This window comes from Callorhinus ursinus, unplaced genomic scaffold, assembly GCF_003265705.2.
Source record: "Callorhinus ursinus isolate GAN/ISIS: 27379988/994484 unplaced genomic scaffold, GSC_fseal_2.0 scaffold16, whole genome shotgun sequence".
NCBI lineage: Eukaryota > Metazoa > Chordata > Mammalia > Carnivora > Otariidae > Callorhinus > Callorhinus ursinus.
The window spans coordinates 39,679,753-39,699,029 of NW_027397078.1; the positions used below are offsets into that span (position 1 = coordinate 39,679,753).

The window sequence follows — 19,277 nt, forward strand, 5'->3', positions numbered from 1 at the left end:
TTGATTTTGAATATTAAAAACAAGGACATGGGGATCATGGACCAGTACTGTAATTTTTATAGTTTTGCATATGTGTGTGTATATGTATATACATTTGTTTATTTGCATAAACTGAAACTATAGGAAATAGCCACGTGGCTGTACAATAGTAATGGGACCCAAGTCTCTAAGAAGTGTATGTCTACATAGTCTGGGCTAGAAATGACAACCTTTTTCTCTTCTGAATACCTTTTCTAGAAACAGTTGCATGACAGTGATCTCTTTAGGGTACTATTGAAAAATCTCCTAATAGAAATTCAAACTTCTCATGCAAAAAAAATGTTACATAGGTGAATCCGGAAAATGTTTTCATGTTGCTAAGTGGCTTGATATCACCAGTCATGTTGTTTGGGATGGTTCAACTTCATGTAACATGGTAGCGGATGCCACCTGGCTCAAACAATACTGACATGTACTAATGAAGGAAGAGAGAGAGTAGAAGTGGGGCTGGCTTCCTGCTTGGTTGTTTCAGTTGCTCTGAACTGTCCCAAGGATGCAGGGTCTTCCTTTCTCCACTGTGTCCTCACAGATTTGCCTTCCCCTAAAGGTTAGGATGGCTGAAGCAGCAGCAGAGCACACGGTTGCCCTGTTCCCTCCAGGAGGAGAAAAGGGGAACACTGGGTCTTTTCATCAGAGTCTCATTGACTCAAGTTAAGACATGTGGCCCTCTGTGCCTGGAGTACAGCTGTGGGTCCAGGGGTGTGCACAGGTTGGCCTTCAGTCACTGGGATGCTCCTCAGGAGTTGGAGATGAGTCCGGTCACTGTTGAGTCTCATGGGCTACTGGTGCAAATGAGAAGCTTTGAACAACTGGGGCCTGATCAGAAGCAGGAAAGGGAGATGGGAGAGTGGATATTGACTAGGTAGTCGCCATCTCCTGCTGTCCCCTACGAAGGATACACAGCAGATGATCTGCTGTCATGGTCACTCTAGCCCTTGTCCTCAGTAGGCAGCCCCGTGCCATATTGCCTGTTTGGAGTGGAGTGTGGGACATCAGATGTGTACCCGATTGCATTGGATTGACCACCATACCTCTCCTGAACAGTGAGAAGTACAGCTGGTGAGGTCACAGCACCACTTGGAAGCCCCGCTAGAGTTACAGACCAAAACCCAAAGATGGCCAGAGGCCACCCTCCCCTGGTGCTGCCACCTGACACTGGTCCGTGCTTCCCTGTAGGGGATTTAGGAGACAGTCAGCTGTAGGTACTCAGCCTGCTGCGACCCCAGGAAGCAAGAGGGAAACTGAATGAGAACAAAGAAGAGAGTGAAGAGGTCACAGGATCAATGAGAGAAGTGAATTCCCACATTGGTGCCTGCTCCTCCGGAGCCCCCAACTCCACAAGTCGGATCACGTTACAAGAGTTGAAGCAGCCCCTGCTGTCTACTCATGTGCTACCCCGAAGAGGACCAGTGTGGTTTCCACCCTGCTCACGACTCAAAACCCGTGGCGGCTCTCATGGTCACTGCTTCTCATCCTAGTGCCCCTTCTATGACTCACATAACGCCCACTTGTCAGCACCCCCAAAAGACCTATAAAGGCTACACGTAAGGCCATAGCCATTCCAGTCCAATGATGCTAAAGCCATGGCAGCACACCGTCCTGAGCACGTGCAGACTCTGATCCTATCAAGCTCATTTTATTAAAATCTTTTTAAAAAGATTGTATTTATTTATTTGAGAGACAGAGCAGGAGCAGGGGGAGGGGCAGAGGGAGAAGCAGACTCCCCGCTGAGCAGGGAGCCTGATGCGGGGCTTGATCCCTGGACCCCAGGATCATGACCTGAGCCGAAGGCAGAGGCTTAGTCGATCAAGCCACCCAGGCGCCCCAAGCTCATTTTAAAGAAGAGCAATTGCTTCGTTTAATGTTGTGGAAGACGTTTTTTGCTTGCCAGTCGGTAGGCTATTAACTCCGCACCTGACTCAAACACGGTCATTTGAGAGTAACAACTATATAAAAAGCTATTGTTCTCTCTTTTAACATTGATGGGGGAAAGGACACATTTTCATGAGAAATTCCATGTCTGATCCAAACTGCAAATAGAAAGAACTGGAAACATTTTCTGTACTGTGTAAAAATTCATGTGTCCATTCTATGCTGAACGCCCCCGTGCTTCTTCCTCCCACCCCTTGTCGCCCACGCCCCCGTCCAGTTTCCCTCTTTAGTCCCACCCCCACGAATGACACATAGCCAGCTGACCTCTGCTTGCTCCCATCCTTCCAGGCCCTGCATGGGCAGTACCATGTTTCATGCTTGGAATGAAGTAGGGAACATCTCAGTGGGATCACATCACTAATTTTCTAAGAGTGAGGAGAAAACAGATGGAAGGGTGGTTGACAGCTTCATGTATTTTGGGTAACACCTCTCCCTAGTAATGGGCAGAAGAAGAGTTGAGATCTGAGCTCTAGCTGCCGTACAGCACCACAGACATTCACGGGCACTGATAGATTCAGTTCCCCACCCTACTATTTTGTGCCTGGGAGGCACCCACTATCCTGGGAATTTCCCATTACTTTATATTGTGTCTTTTCCATTCATCATTATTCAGGTGTCCCCTTACCTCAAAACAACATTATGGAACTGCCACTAAAAATATGTTGAAATGGGCCAAATTGTGGCCCCCCCCCCCGCAAGTCCATATGTGGAAGTTCTACGCCCCAGGACCTCAGAATGGTACTGTATTTCGAGACAGGGTCTTTAAACTGGTGATTAAGGTAAACTGAAGTCATTAGAGTGGGCTCTAAGCCAATCCTTATAAGAAGAGAAGATTACGACGTAGACACACATACAGAAGGATGACCACATGAGGACGTGGGGAGAAGACAGCATCTACACTCCAAGGAGAGAGGCATCAGGAGAAACCAACCCTGCCCACACCTGGATCTTGGACTTCCGGCCTCCAGGACTATGACAAATAAATCTCTATTGTTGGCGCTGCCTAGTCTGTCGTATTTTGTTAGGGCAGCTTGAGCAGACTAATCCAGATACTTATGGAATTGTTTCAGTCCTGGCAAATCTGTAAGTTGAAGTGTTCCTTCTTGCCCATTTCATTTGGTGGCAAGCAGCAGCTGAGTGTCGTTCGGTCCTCTGACCGTAGAACGAAGCACTGTTAACTACCTTGTTGCCAGTTTCCTCCAGCAAAGTGTGTTTCTCTAGTACCATTCTTCCTGTCTTCCTGGCCTGACCCATAGCTTTCCCTTTGCATCTCTGCATAGACTAGCTGTTCCAGTGTCCCCTGTCCTGACTTCATTGTCTTGCCCCTGGGTAAATTGAAACCTCTTATTGTTGTGATTAGTCAGAGCAGTTTGACAAGAGGGTTAAAAAGCCAGATTTTTTTTTTTTTAACAATTATGTATGGTACCTTGCCAATAATTTGAATCTTCTTGTCTCTGTTGAGGCGTCTTTGCTCCAGTAACACACGTTTATGGATTTCACCTTGGATAAAAAGTGAGCTATATTATCCTCCTCCTTCAAAAGATATATATAATCCTCCCACTCTGCAGATGAAGTGTGAAAAAGTTCTCTTAGGATAGGTAGGCTCAGAGAAATCAGCAAAAATATTAGACGACACCTGCATGTATGGTTGTTTCTGCAGCAAAGGTTTACTCAACTGATGGCAGGCAGCAGCTGAGAGAACTTTTGAAACTGGCATTGTTAGATGTTGGCTCACGGCCATAGTTGCATCGCAGTGAAGCAAGGTCAGGTGGGAGACCTACTAGGAACCAAGGATGTGGGTGCAGGGCTGGCATGGGAGGATGAGCTGAAGCAAGTCTGCTGGGATGGTTCTGGCATGAGAATCTTTGCAAGCTAAACAACAGCATGTGACGCTGATGCATGCTTGGGGCAGCGTGGGGATCCCTGAGGGAGTGCAGGAAGGGGTTTCCAGAAAACAAAAACAGAAAGTCAATCTCCAGCTGGTAAACACTGGCAAGATAATCAGGTTTTCTGAGGGGAGGCTGGAAAAGTTTAGGTATCGAAATCCCAGTTGTGTAAATAGAGTTATAGATCGGAGCTCAATCCTAGAGGAGAGAGAATCTCAGATTTCATGTCGGGCTTGACATGAAAGGTTGGGTTCCCCCACCTGGGCATTAGTGACATTTGCACAAGATCATTCTTTGGTGCAGGGTGGGGTGGGGGACTGTCTTATGCATGTTAGGATTTGGGGCAGTACACCTGGCCTCTCCCCACCAGGTGCTAGTTGCACTCATCCCCAGTTGTGGGGACCAAAAATGTCTCTAGACATTTCCAAATGTCCCCCAAAGTGGGAGTGGGAGAATACATCGTCCACAGTGAAGAAACACTGAAGTGTAATGGAAGGAATGGGTGCCATGCAGAATCTCAGCACCGTGGGCAAGACCAGGGAAAGTGAATTTGTGCTGTGTCCAGTTCCCCAAATGTCAGGTGGAGCTGGATTTCTGACACACTGTTTTAGAAGGATTTGAGGCCAAGCTTTGGGGAAAAGAACTGAATGAACAATTAATGATGTGCAAGTGAAACAAAGGATGAGGAGATGACAGTACTTCTGCCCCCTATTTGTCACTTCTAGGACCCTGGCAGGTCAGGGGAAGGAGGCTGTGACTCTCTAGGCCTCAGATCATGGGTCTGCTTTCCAACAGGACTTACCACCTTTTCCTATAAACAGGGGACACTGAGCCTACTGATTTTTCCCTCTCCTTATGCTGTCATGATTGATGCAGGGGCTAGTATGGCCTGGGCAGCCTGGGGCCATCAGAAGGTCTAGCTGGACAGAAAAAACACACACACTTATAGTCCAGGGATGTGATGTAATATAGATCCCCAATGCAATACAAGAATAAGCGATCTGTTCTCTAAGACCCTAAAGACTTAAGGGGGACACTGCCACACGCTAGTTTAGAACTTCAGCAGAAACACCTGTTCAATAAGTCGTGCCTGGTTTACCCTCCCTGTCACATTTGACTAAATGATATGGCCCCCATCATGCACACTGATACCTGATGGTGTAAAACGATTAAGCAAAAGCATCTATTTGCTTACCTAAAAAATCTGAAGTTTTTATAGTCAAAAGTGCTAAATCAATTTTCAAAGTTGACATAGTATATTTATCACTTTATGCCTAATGGTCTTTCTATGATGAATTGGTGTAAGTGCTGTGCACTGGAGAATTAACACAAGTTACCTTTTTAAATAAGGGGAAGGCTGAAATGACAAGTTTGTCTTCCTGGGGTTTAAAGATGCAGTTCTCTCCTAGAAGAGGGCATTTCGAAGTTGGAAGACCTCTGAAAGCTCAGGGTTAATCCCAACTACAAGACACCCATTCACCAAGGAGTGATCAGAAAATTCAGGCCCGGATGGATAAAGTGATGTGTCCAAGGCTTCACAGCAGGGAGTTTTCACTACACTTTTCATACATCTGAATTTTATACATCAAGCTCAGAGTCTGGCAGAACCTTGGTGTACCTTTACAATCACTGAACAGTGCATGAAAAATGTAGAGAGAAGCCTTGCTTAGAAAAGACTTCAGGTGTAAATGGAAGTTTGGAAAATGGAAGTTCCAGTGAATGGCATTAATGTATAGAGCAGACCAAGAGAAGACTAGCAGAGAGCAGAGACCAGTGTGTAAGTGAACCCTGATTACACCCCCAAAGAAGAGGATGAGCTCCCACGGGCTAATCATGGCGGATAAGGGGGAAAAAAAACCCAAGAGGGACAGTTGTTAATAGTCAGCTGAGCAGTGAGCAGTGCCTTCCTCCTTGGAGTAGGATCTGAAGAAATCATCCCAGTGAATAACACCCTAGCATACAAACTGGAACCACACAGCCATGGAAAGGAGCCCTTTATACCTGGGCAAATTTACTCTCTTCTATTCAATTGCTTCTGAGGGCATTGTTTGGATTCCAGTGCTACCCAGTAGGGAAGGACTATAATACAATCATGTGAGTCACAGTAGAATAGAACAGAATATTGCCATTATTTAATAATTCACACACAGCTGGAGCAGGCTAGTTTATGTCATAGAAGTAGGCTACAATATAATATTGTTTTGAAACATTTGAAAAGCAATCAGTGTAATCCACAATATTATCAAACTACAAAAAAAAAAAAAAAAGACCTTCTCAGTAGATGTAGAAACGAATTTTTTAAAACCCTACATCCGGTACTGATGAAAACCCTGCAGCAAACTAGGAATAGAAAGGAAGTTCCTTAGTCTGATAAAGAGCGTCTTCTGAAAATCTAAAGTTAACATCATGGTAAATGGTAGAACTGAATACTTCCCCCTTCAGATCAGAACAAAATAGGAGTGTCTGCTTTTACCTCTTCTATTCAGCGTCGTACTATAGATTTGAACCAGTGCAATAAAAAATATAAATAAAAAAGGCACCTAGTCAGAAAGGAAAAAGTAAAACTGTCTCTAGGCATAGAGACATGAGCAAAAATCCAATGGAATATACAAATAGTTACTAGAACTATCAAATGAGGTTAGCAGAGATGTTTATACAAAAAAAAATCAACTACATATATTAGTAATGAACAATTAAAATTTAAGTTAAAAATCAATACAGTAGCATCAAAAATATGAAATATTCAGAGAAAAGATGCATAAAACCTCTACACTGAAAACTATAAAACATTCTTGAGAGAAATAAAAGAACTAAATAAATGAAGAGTTATACATTGTTCATAGGTCAGAAGACTCCATATTGTTAGGATGCCAATTCTCCCAAATTGATCTATAGATTCAACACAATCCCAATCATAATTATATATAAAGATTTTGGCCTTTTTTCCTAAAAATTATCCTGCTGATCCTAAACTCATAGGGAAATTCAAAAGATCCAGAATAGCCAAACCACTTTGAAAACCAAAAACCAAAGTTGGAAAACTAACACTACCAGATTTCAGGATGTATTAAAAAGTTGCAATAATCAAGAGAGTGTCATATTGGCATTAAGATAGACAAGGAGATCAACAGAAGAGAAAAGACCCACACATTTTTATGGACAACTTCTGTTGGCCAAGATACAAAAGCAATTCAGGGGGAAAAAAATGATAGTCTTTTCAACAGATGATACTAGAACAGTTGGATATCCTTATTAAAAAAAACAAAACAAAACAAAACATGGACTTTGATCCATGCCTGCAAATAATATATACAAACAAAATGCATGCTAATATTAACTCCAAATGGATCATAGACAAATTTGTGAAACCTAATACCAAAGCACTTTGAGAAGAAAATATAGGGCAAAATGTTTGAGACCCAAAAGCATGATCAAACTTCTGCATCAGTTAGGGGTCAGTTTTAAATTCTTTTTTTTTTTAATCATGTGTCATTTTTCCTGCATCTTTGCATGCCTATAGATTTCATGATTGGATGGTAGACATTGTGATTTTAACTATTAGATACTTAGGTAAACCTAAGTCATTCCCAACATATTTTTGTAAATATCCTTGAGCTATATTATTTTCCACTAAGTTCCTTAGAAACAATTTGCAACTTTAGGGTCTTGCTTTTAGATTTGGTAGGAAGCTCCAGAGCAGCACTCAGTCTAGGTTTAATTATTCCCCACTGCTGAGACAAGACCTTTCTGCACTCAGTGCCCTATGAATTATAAGTCTTTTTTTGCGGCTGGTGGAAACAGGCACTCTTCCCAGCCCTGTGTGAACACCAAGCACTATTCCTTTAATCGTTTCAGGTGATTCTTTCTTTGGCTTCACATAGTGTTCTCACATGTATGCACTGATCAGAACTGCTGAATCCTCAAGAGGACCCTCTGAAGATTTCTGGGGTGCTCCTTTTTGTACAGCTCTGTCCTCTCTGGTACTCCCTCCCACTGACTGTGACCACCTTGGTCTCCCTGGACTTTCAGACCCCTCTCTCCTCCACTCAGAGATTTGCTCAAGCGCTGCCTCAGTCTCCCCTCTCTGCACTGCATCCTGGAAACTCTTTCAGGATCAAGGCAGTGAGCTTCAGCAATCATAGCACGCATCTTGTTTGTTTCTGTCCCTCGGGATTCACTAGCCATCACTATCTGATACCCAGCATCATGAAAGTCACTGTTTCATCTATTTTGTTTGTTTGTTTGTTTTTTTCTGGAGGTTTGAGCGGGGAGAGTTAATCCAGTCCTTGTTATTTTTTTCTTGGATGGAAGTGAAAGTTCTTCCATTGCTCCTACTTAATTCCCCAGAAACAAGAGTACACAATGAATACTCTCACTTAAAAGAGGAAGAAATTGAAGAAAAGACATCTCTGACATCTCAGAAACATTAGGGAAAGCTGTAAAATAATCATGTCCTGTGTCACCTTTGCACTCAGGACTTCCCTCGGTATGGATAAAACATTTGTAGACTTTGAGGTGTGCCCTTCCAGATATAATTCTGTCTAGATTCATAACACAGTAGGGGGAACTTTTCCTTTACCACGGTAGCAACAGAAGGAAGGTAGGAGACTGTACCAGAGTTGGTGAGATCGTGCCCACAGTCCAGTTTGTTAATGATGTGGATGACGTGGATTTTAATGATGATGATAAACCAAAGGATGCCAGCAAGGACGGGAGAACATGTTTTTACAGGTGCATGAGAAAACCCTTTGGACAGAGAATCCTGCAATCCTTAATTCTGCAATTACTTTTACATAAGATCAGCCGTATTATAATAGTGCCTGGAAAATTAGGAAGCAGCCTATTGTTCACTGCCTTCCAGGAGTCTGCAAGTATCAAAAAGGGAAGCGTTACAGGCATTTTGTGCAGGTAACGTTGCAGTGAATGTCTCTGAGATAACACCCAGCTGTTGCTGGTTCTCCCCTCAATACTAATATGCACATCTGCATCTACAGCTATATTTCTGAGAATCTGAGCATAAAATTGATGTCCATAAAAATAAGTCATAAAGACATTGTTAAACACATAGCTGAGAGCCCGACCCATGAAGGATTAGATGTGTGTGATTTTAAGCAAATTCGCAACCAAACAATGTTTACCTAGGGCATTCCCAACGTAAGGGGTTCACTGGTGGTTCGTGATACAGAACACACCTTCCTGGCACTGTTAAGTAGTTGGGATGGCAATATGATAAGAAATAAGGAGGTACAGAGGGCTTAAAGGTATTTGGAGGGCAGAGGGGAGACTATATTTGTTTTTTGTCCTTGAGGGCTTCTTCTTCTTCTTCTTCTTTTTTTTTTAAGATTCATTTATTTGACAGAGAGACCCAAAGAGTACAAGTCGGGGAAACAGCAGACGGAGAGGGAGAAGCAGGCTCTCCCCTGAGCAGGGAGCCGGATGCAGAGCTCAATCCCAGGACCCTGGGATCATGACCTGAGCCAAAGGCAGATGGTTAACCAACTGAGCCACCCAGGCGCCCCGTCCTTGAGGGTTTCTAGTCTATAACACAAACCCTTCTACCTAATTATATTTCTAGTTTGCTAAACAATGAGATCCCAGTCCAGGTGGCCCATCTCGTTGACTTTTCTGCCTTATGAGTTTGTACCAACAACAGCAAAACTAGCATTTTCATACCGCTGCCATTGGAATAAAAAGCAGGGCATTACTTTTATAATAAAAGGACACTTATGTGAGCAGAGTACCGTTTGCAGCTAGAAAAGACAAAGTGCTGATAGTGGCAGAAGCAGGAGGCCCTCAGAGCCTCATCAAGCACCCCTGTGTACTCAAGAACTTTCTAGACATGTTGAAGGTCAGGAGAGGAGCCAGGAAGGCCCAGCCTTGGCAACCTCACCAGACACATCATGTGGGATGGTTGTGTGGTTTCCCAAAAGCCATCAGGCTTCTGCTCAGAATGGCTCTGGGCCACTTTTCCATGGCCAGTCCAAGTGGTGTTTGTGATTGCACGTCCAGTTGCTAATACACAGGGATGTGTGAGCTCTCCAGCTCTGGGCGGGATTTTAGGCACTTGGGGTTGCCCACTCGCTTTGCTACATTAGCTGGCACCTGGGGATGGATGAACGCAAGACCACGCATTCTGATCAGCAGAAGGGCCCAGGGGAACAACAGCACATCTCTATTTTACCCTTCATCAGAGCATGGCCTTAACATCATTTTGGTGAAGGAACGGTTCCCTGGTGACAAAGAGCGGTTTAATAGGGAAAATGGTAGGGAGAATGAAGACGTCACCTTAGGCCTTCCTAAAGGTAGTGGTACCTGTGTACGTATCGCAGGCATGCCGTTCGCATTTAAACTGGCCTTGCAGGTTGCTACCATGAGCCTGAAGCCAGTGGAGACATTCTTCCCCTTTCAGGATCCGTGACAATGGGGAGCTTTTAGGCAGTGGGATGGCTCAAATGGGAGACAAGGGAGAAGGTGAGGTCTGAGTGCTATAGGATTGACAGGTCGGTGCATTTCCGGGGAGAATACCCAGAGGCTTTAGCTAAATGCAAACTCTGTGTGCATCAGTTGATGGGCACTTTGTTTGAAAAGGCTGATGAACCATCATGCCACTTTCATGTAAAGCCGGGAAGCTTATTTCCCACCTCAGGTGGGCATCCCATGGCAATGGAAACCATCTCTGGCATCCAGAGAAGTCTCAAAAATTGTGGGTTTTTTTTCCCCAAAATTTATCAGACAGGTACACAGCATAACCATGGACGCTCATATTCCTCCAGTATGTCTTGTCAGTATCTGTCCAGCATATCGAATGATCAAATGTGCGCAAACCCATCTTCCACCTTCCCAAAACATACTCTTTCTCCCTCTGTCCATCTCTCTCGCTCTCTCTCTCTGTCTGTCTCTCTGGCTTTCTTCTTGCCAACCCACTTTTGGGTATTCTTTTTGTTTTTCCTAAGAATAATTCCTGTATCTCTGAATATTTAAATCCACCCCATCTTTCAAGACTTTTTCATATTACATCTGAATTCATTATCCGAATAAGCATAACAGCCCCTGCCTCCCCAGAAAGTGACCACAGGACCCATCATCCTTCTTCTAAAGGGAGGGAGGGACAAGAGATGTGGTCTCTTGTAGGTTAGCATTGATCTTCTTTTTTATCTTTTTTAAAAAGATTTTACTTAATTATTTGAGAGAGAGAGAGAGTGCACAAGCGGGGCGTGGGGAATGAGCAGAAGGAGAGGGACAAGCGGACTCCGTGCTGAGTGCAGAGCCCTACACAGGGCTCGCTCTTGCAACCCTGAGATCATGACCTGAGCCGAAATTGAATTGGACCCTTAACCGACTGAGCCACCCAGCTGCTATCTCAAGGTGGAAGATGGCCACACTCCTGTTGTGCTCTGCGGTTAATCAGTCCCATCACCAGGGTTTTTCTTATTTATAATTATCGACACTTGAAAAGCGATGACCAGAAGGTAGAAATGAATGTTCCACATTGACTCCTGGTACTTTTCTTTTGCGGCTGGGGGGGGGGGGGGAAGTGGGGGTGTTCATACCCCGAGGGTTCATCAGGCCTCGATGTGTGCGAGGCAGGGTGCATATCAAATAGATCATCCATAACATCCAATTTTAGGAAGAACGCCAAGAAATCTCAGCTGCCAAGAGAAAATAAAGACTTGCTTTTCGTGCATTTGCACTGTAGGTAAAATGAAGTCTCTTCTTACTTCCTACGGTCCCATCAGCAAGTGCCATTAAACGAGCAGTCTGCCCAGCCCCGTTGTCCCCACTGCACTGGGGTATGCGGGACTGAGAAGGGGGTTTGGCCAGAATATCCCAGGCAGCATCAGCAGTGGGTTGTATGATATGCTAATGTTATTCCTGTAACAGCCTTCAGAATAAGCATCTTGGGTTACTAATTGTCCCTCAACCCTTCCTGAAGCAGAGTGAGCGGATGCACCTAAAGCGCTTGATACGTTTTATTACTCTACATTCCAGGTACAGTGCTCTCCTGGATCATCAAAAAATAACAGTGCATCCCAAATAATATAAAACAAAAACGTCTGATATTGCAGTCTTTGAAGTGGGAAATGATGGAAGCTTTAGGGCAGGAGGGCAAGGCCACGTGACTTGCATTCAAGAACACGGGTGTCTGTGGGACCATCAGAGAAGCTAGCTTATCAATGAGGGGGTTTGGCAGTTGAGAGGGAGAGGTGCTGCTGAGCGGGAACCAGAGCTGCACCCCTACAGGTGTTGGAAAGACCCCTGAGAACCGTTCCATCCCCAGTCATGGAAACCTTGTACCAGGAACAATGGGTTAGCAAGCCAAGTGTGGGATCAAGTGTGGGATCAGGGCATGGATGAGGCTCCTTAACCAGTGTCTGAAATATTGTACTGATTGTGGACTTCAGGAAAGTTCCTGTATTAGAATCCCTCCCATGTTGATCTGATTATTGAAATGGGGGAGGGTCGAGGGAAGAGGAGAACTTGTAAGTCGTCCTGCTCCATCTGTTTATCTTTTTCCAGCTTTATTGAGCTATAAATGACATTTACTATTACGTGAATTTCAGGTGTACAAGGTGATTATTTGATATATACTGCAAAATGAGGACCACCTCATGTAGTCACACAATTACCGTTTTGTGTGTGTATGTGATGAGAGTATTAAAGATCTGCTCTCTTGGCAATGTTCAAGTACACTGTAATATTGTTAACCAAAGTCACCATACTGTACATTATATATCCCTGGAACCGTTCATCTTGTAATTGAAAGTTTGTACCCTTTGACCAACATCTTCCCATTTTCCCCTTCCCTCCAGCCCCTGGCAACCACCGTTCCATTCTGTTTCTGCGAGTTTGGCTTTTTTTTTTTTTTTTTTTTTTTAGATTCCTCATATGAGTGAGTTCTTACAGGATTTGTCTTTTTCTGTCTGATTTATTTCGCTTAGCATAATGCCCTTGAGGTTCATCCATGGTGTCACAAAAGGCAGGATTTCCTTCTTTCTTATGGCTGAATAATATTCACACGTGTGCTTGTGCATATCACATCTTTATCCATTCATTTGTAGACATTGAAGTTGTTTCCATATCTTGACTGCTGTGAATAATGCTGTAATGAACATCAGATGGCACCTCTCTCTTCAATATCCCGTTTTCATGTCCTGTAGAAATATACCCGGGAGAGGAATTGCTGGATCGTACGGTAGTTCTGTTTTTAATGTCTTGAGGGACCTGCATACTGTTCTCCAGAGGGGCTGCACCACTTTGCACTCCCACCAGCAGTGTAAGAGGGTTCCTTTTTCTCCACATCGTCACCAACACTTGTTATCTCTTGTTTTTGGTGAGTTGATAGCCCTGTATGGTTTTGATTTGCATTTCCCTGATGAGCAGTGCTGCTGAGCATCTTCTCGTGTGCCTGTTGGCCACCTGTACGCCCTTTGGAATCCCTCTCTTTTCCTGTCCCCACCCACCAAAGGTCAGTGACAGGCTGATGAGTAAGAATGCCTCCCAGTGGCAGGCTTGGGAGCGACATGAGCATCCTTAAGGCAGGAAGTTCTAGATTCTGGTGTGTACTTCCCTTGAGATTCATTACTGTAGAGCAATGAGCTTGATGTTGATTCCAGCTCACAATATGGAACACTTTATTTAAGTTTTCCCTTCTGAGTACTAAGGAGGGGAAGGGGTGAGTTAGATACATCCTGTGTTACCCCCAGAGAATAGAAGTGAGAACAGCTGATAAAGGTTAAGTGGAGGCAGGTTTTAATTTAATGTTAGAAAACACATTTAAAAATTGAGATCAGTTATCTGTGGAATGTTACAATTTGTTGAATCTTGACTTTGCTTTCCTGCACATATTCTCACCTTCCTGGTCCTCCAGATTGGGCTAATTGCCTCAAGTTTGCTTTTAAATGCTTCTCCTTTGTGCTCCATACCATTTCTAGAGTGTGCTCCATAAGATATCTGTATTTTGGCTGTCTCCATGCTGGGTTGTCAGACTTTTAAGGGCAGATGTCTTACTCATCTTTGTATTTCTAGCATCGAACGTAAGTTTTGGGTACAGCAGAGTTACCAGAAGGAAAAAAAAAAAATCCTTGACTTTAAATAGGAGTTGCACCTTTCGGAGGCAGTTATTATACTCGTTGAGAGGTTGCATTTTATGAATGTAAAAATCCTTCTAAATTTTAAGAATCTCTGAGTCTGCTCCCCACCAAAGATTGTAATGCTAACCCATCATTACCAAATTAGATGCTTTGAACTAACACCCAGCAGATTTGAATGGATTCACTCCTGCTTTCCAGTTTCCAAATTCCTGGTTCATGTTGTGGCCAGACATTCACAAAATGGCTAGTTGTGGGTATGGATTAGAGCTTAAATATCCTGAAAGAGACCACAGCCAGCATGGCGTTTTAAGCAGCTTATCTTGCTGGCAACGCACCACAAAACTGAGGAAACAAGTTATTCCCATGGGGAAAAAAAAACAAAAACAAAAAACCCAGATCACTATTACCAAATTTCCGCCTTTGCTCTAAAACCAACACATGCTTGTTACCTTAATTATTTTCCTCTTATTTCATTTCTGGTTTTTGATATCATTGGCTCAGATAATTTACCGTCATATTTTTCTTTCCCTGTGCGTGCATGTATCTTGAAAACTCATCGAGAATACGTCTTATGAATTCTTTTATTTTAATCCTTAAGGACTGAATGGCATTAATCATTTAATTTATTCCCTCTTGATAATTCAGTCCCGATTTACAAAACTGAAGAGAGAAATTAAGAGTTAACACTGTTCACACAGCAAGGATGTTTCTCTCTCTTTCTCTTCCTTCTCTCTCTGAGGCATTTCTGTCTTCACAAATGATCTTTCCCCCTGTTGCTGAATGGAGAACACTCTCAACGTAAAAGAATGTCTTCGAGATCAGCAGAGGACATCATGTTGAAGATGCTTTAGGAGCAGGTCTCCGTCTGTGGCAGAATCTCTATGTCCAGGGGCAACCTGTTTGTGGGGAGGAATCGACAGAAAAGCTCCACTGTGTGCTCAGGGCTGAATGGCTACCATCTGTTTCCTTCAACATGGAGTGTTTGCTACAACAACTTTGCACCCTGTCTCTGTACTTACCCCTCAGTGTGCCGCTCCAGGTCGAGGGTCACCTCCACAGGAGGAACTCCTTTCTTTGTCACTCCTTCCCACCACCAAGGTCCTCCTGCTGGGATCAGCAGCTTGTCTACCTCAGACTCCGCAAGGCGGCATGGCTGCCCTGTGATGCTCAGAAGCAAGTCTGCGCCAAGAGCCACGGCGATTCTTATGGAGTGAAGTGGATCTCTGTAAAGACAGAACTATCAGGAACATGTGTCCAGCGGCTAAAGATATGAGGTTTTGGAAGAGAAATACTTGTCAGTTTCCAAAGATAAAATCTCCAGAGCTTGCTAATAATATTTATGGAGCAGCTAACTGCCAGAAGCTCAAAGCTTTTTTCTCATATAATCACATAACGGCTGGCATCAAAACATTCTTCTGAAATGGCTAAGGGGTGTCTATTATCCCATTTTCCCACAAAGGAAACCAAGATAAAAGGTTTAAGTGCTTTTGCCCAGAGGGACAGAGAAGAATTAGAGGTAGTATCAGAAAGAGAGGAGAATCGCTCAATTTATACTCTAGACTGTTATATCATACAACTTTGTGAAATAAATAAATGCTTTGATATGTATATTTTATTGCATAAATCACACCCATACACTTCTGTTCCCCAGGTGGTAGAGTATGCTTGATATTTCCGTCCTCCTTTTTAAAACCCAAATTACCTGAATGAAAGTGCCTATACTCTAGTCCTAGCGTTAACCTTCCTATAAGCCGCAGACTCTCATGGCAAACCGTAGCAGTCAGGTCTTCCCTGTGGGTATCATTCCCAGAAGGTAGGTCCCTACGCCCTTTCTTTTGAAATCTTAGGTTTAGTGTCTGAGCCCTTGGAGGATCAGAAAAACCACTCTAGACAGGATTAGACAGAACCTGCTCTGAGGAGGGAAGCCACAGACAGACACCGAGGAGGGGAAAACCAGTGAGCAAATGCAGCAGGACAGTTAGGGGGTGTGACCTGCTGACTGCCCCATGCCCCCCACAGACCTCCTCCCTCACACATTCCTGAGTCTTGACCTTGTGGAGAGACTCCTGCTGACGGGGGGGGGGGGGGGGTGATGATGTCCATGAGTGAAAGCATTCATTACTGGAGAAAAGAACGGCTGAGAGACTGTGCTTTCACCTGTGATAGTTAAATGAAGGAAGGAAGGAGAGAGGGAGGGAAGGAAGGAACGAACGAACGGAGGGACGGTGGGAGGAAGGGAGCCAGACAGCAAAGTTGCTAGGCACCTTTTGTCCAAAGGTAATAATATCGTCACTGTAAAATAGCTGTTGAGTGTTTCCCGTGGCAGACACAATGGTCAAGAAGCTCTTTCTCGTCGACCATCCTCCATCAATATTTTGAATCTCTGAAGCAAAATCCAAAAACCAAGCAGTTTACTCCCTAATTGATACTCATGATTTCATCAAAAGAAGATTCTGTTGTTTCACACCCAGGGAAACTGGAGGGAAGTACATATTTTGGAAGAAAACGAGGCAGTATGTCTCACTGTTGTGAGGATGTCCTCAGTGTCTCCCTACACTGATGTGATCTCCAGTGGCATTCTTACAAATGACACAGAAATGGTTTCAGTGCCTGTACCATCATGCTAACTAATAACCGTGTTACCAACCAAAGGGCTTTCTCACTGGGCCATGATCAACACAGTGAGAAGTTTCTAATGAAGAGTCTTCAAAACCAGGCTTGAAAGAACTGATAATGGTTCAGTTGCTAAGGTTTGGCCCTGGCTTTGTTGAAAACATTCAGTCCGATTGGATTCTGGATCCTCTATAATGATAGCACTCACCCACTTGGATTGGAGTTTGCTTTATGGAATGAAACAGAGGGTTGGTGAGCAGCACATCATCCTACTACCCATAAGAGGGTGCCAGAGAAGAGAGGGTGGTCACATGGCTGGACGACAGTAGGCTTCATGTTTGGCTACTTACCACTCCCTTCTTGGAGAGATTTAGAAAACCCCTCCTGTCCAGGTCCCACCACATAGCATTAGGTCAGAATCTTGATTTGTGAGATCCAGCCTCAGTATCATTAAGGAGGGTAGTTCTCAGTGTAGGGCTTCTAGCTCTGAGAAATTGATGCAACGCCTCCGCTTTTATTTTCTGTCAGCACTTTATGGATGAAGACTTACGGCCGTCCACATTGAAGTGCATGAGATAACAGCTCTTTTGTCTCAGATGGTATTAAGACTCTACACATTGTTGACAGAGCAGTGGGTCAGATTAAGGTTTCGTGTGACTAGAACGTAATGATTTGCCCGTGAATTCAGACCTTGGGGTGCAGAATCCACAGGGGGGTCTGTGGTTGCCAGCAGCATCTGCAGCATGGCACGCAAACAAGATGGTGGAGAGTCTTGGCGGGCAAATCCTAGAAAGAGTGGTTGAAGAAGTGGAGAATGTTGGCCTTTGGGGATGGGAGATTTGTGTGGGATGACTGTCCTGGACATGTGAAGGGTGCCACATAAACCAGGGTTGGATTCATCATCTCCCACTCTGGAGTATGAGCATCTTGACAAGTCCGCTGATTGCTCTAAAAATGCCGGTGAGTCCTCACCACATTGCCTTCAGTGATCGTTCCAGGGGACAGGTGGCTGGAAATAATTCATATTTGCCTTTTACCTCCCCTGTGTTTGTGGACCCAAGGGAGGGGGGGACAGGAAGGACAAAATTCAATATGATTTTTTTTTTCCTTATCTCAAATCCTTGAGCCTCCAAAAGAAGACATGTTAAAATTTGACCTTGGGACGGGCAGGGGTCAAAATTCTTTTAGCTTGAATTCTGCACATCTACAGTGTCTTCTTTTCTTCCAAGAAAAACAACCTTGGATATTGTTTTTACCCACCCCAAATAAATGTCAAAAAAAGAGGGAGCTTGCTCATGTGTAAGTCCCCTCCAAAGTGGGCAATGTCACCATACCCGTAACATTCCTAACAACCAAGTTAATTATATGCTCACTTTAGTTATTCATCACACAGTGACTTGCTAGAATAATTTGTCTTTTTTTTTTTTTTTTAGCATCTATTGCATACAGTCTTTCCATCTGTCAATATGGCCACAGAATTAACTGGTCTATTCTATACACCGAAAATAATACTGTCTATATAGGACTTCCCTTCAACTGGTGGATGAGCCCCATTTTCTCCAAACTCTCTTTGCTTTGGTTTTTTACAGAGAGAATAAAAACATTCCTTCAACATCCTAAGTTCCTACCCATCCTGGATTGCATTGTCTCCCTGCTTTCTTCAAATTCTCAAAATTATCTCCTGTCCTTTGTGACTTAGGATCATGACACTGTATTCTTTTGAGTCACAGCAAGAAGACTCCAGATCCCCTTCCACTCACAAAAGCCCTCCCACTGCCAACTCCAGAGACACTTGATGCCCAACATTTACATAATATTTTCATTTCTGCCTGTGTCAGGTATTGGTTGAATAGTCTAAGTATTATCCTCGGCTTTGAGTTTTTCTGAAGTTATTTCACAGGTGATACAGTTTCCTATTTTTTTTTAAAGATTTTATTTATTTATTTGACAGAGAGAGACAGCGAGAGCAGGAACACAAGCAGAGGGAGTGGGAGAGGGAGAAGCAGGCTCCCCGCCGAGCAGGGAGCCCGATGTGGGGCTCGATCCCAGGACCCTGGGACCATGACCTGAGCCGAAGGCAGACGCTCAACGACTGAGCCACCCAGGCGCCCCTCCTCGTTTTCTTTATTAGAGCAGATATGATTTTATAAAAGCCTCTGTATCCTTGTTTTGAAAAACTCCTATTTCTGCTTCTACCTCTCAACAACTTCATGGATCCATACATTAAAGAAATGTAAACAGTTAAATAATGATTTTTTTTTTCGTGACCTGACTGGTATAAGGCTTTTCCTTAAGTACAATATTTTTTTTTTGATTCATTTTAAGACATGGGTTTTTTTTTTTTATTTCTTTTCAAAGCATGGATTATGGTGAAGACAGACCACATCTCAATGATGCTTATGTTTATGTCCTCTTAGTTACTTTGAGCACAGAATTTGCAAGAACAGTGTTACAAATAAAGCAGTTAGGTAAGCATTTTCCTACCTCCAGTGAAAATTCAGAGACTGAAAATTGCTTTTAATGCGAGCAGCCTGAGGTGTAGAGAAACAATGTGCTGTGCCTTTCAAGTAGCCACCTGGTATTGATCACAGGTGAGGGACCACCGAATCCCGAGGGTTTCCAGTCTTACAAGGTTCATATAAGTGTGTGAATGGTACCTGCACTAAATGTAAATCATTTCGGCATCAGATAAGACAGGATATACTTGGTTTGGAAG

General features: G+C 43.7%; 1 protein-coding gene across 4 annotated transcripts in view; it reads left to right on the forward strand.

The window, feature by feature from the left end:
• Window positions 1-19,277, forward strand: part of PUDP (pseudouridine 5'-phosphatase) — a 365,242-nt gene that overhangs the window by 106,606 nt on the left and 239,359 nt on the right. The gene's annotated exons all lie outside the window — the stretch shown is intronic.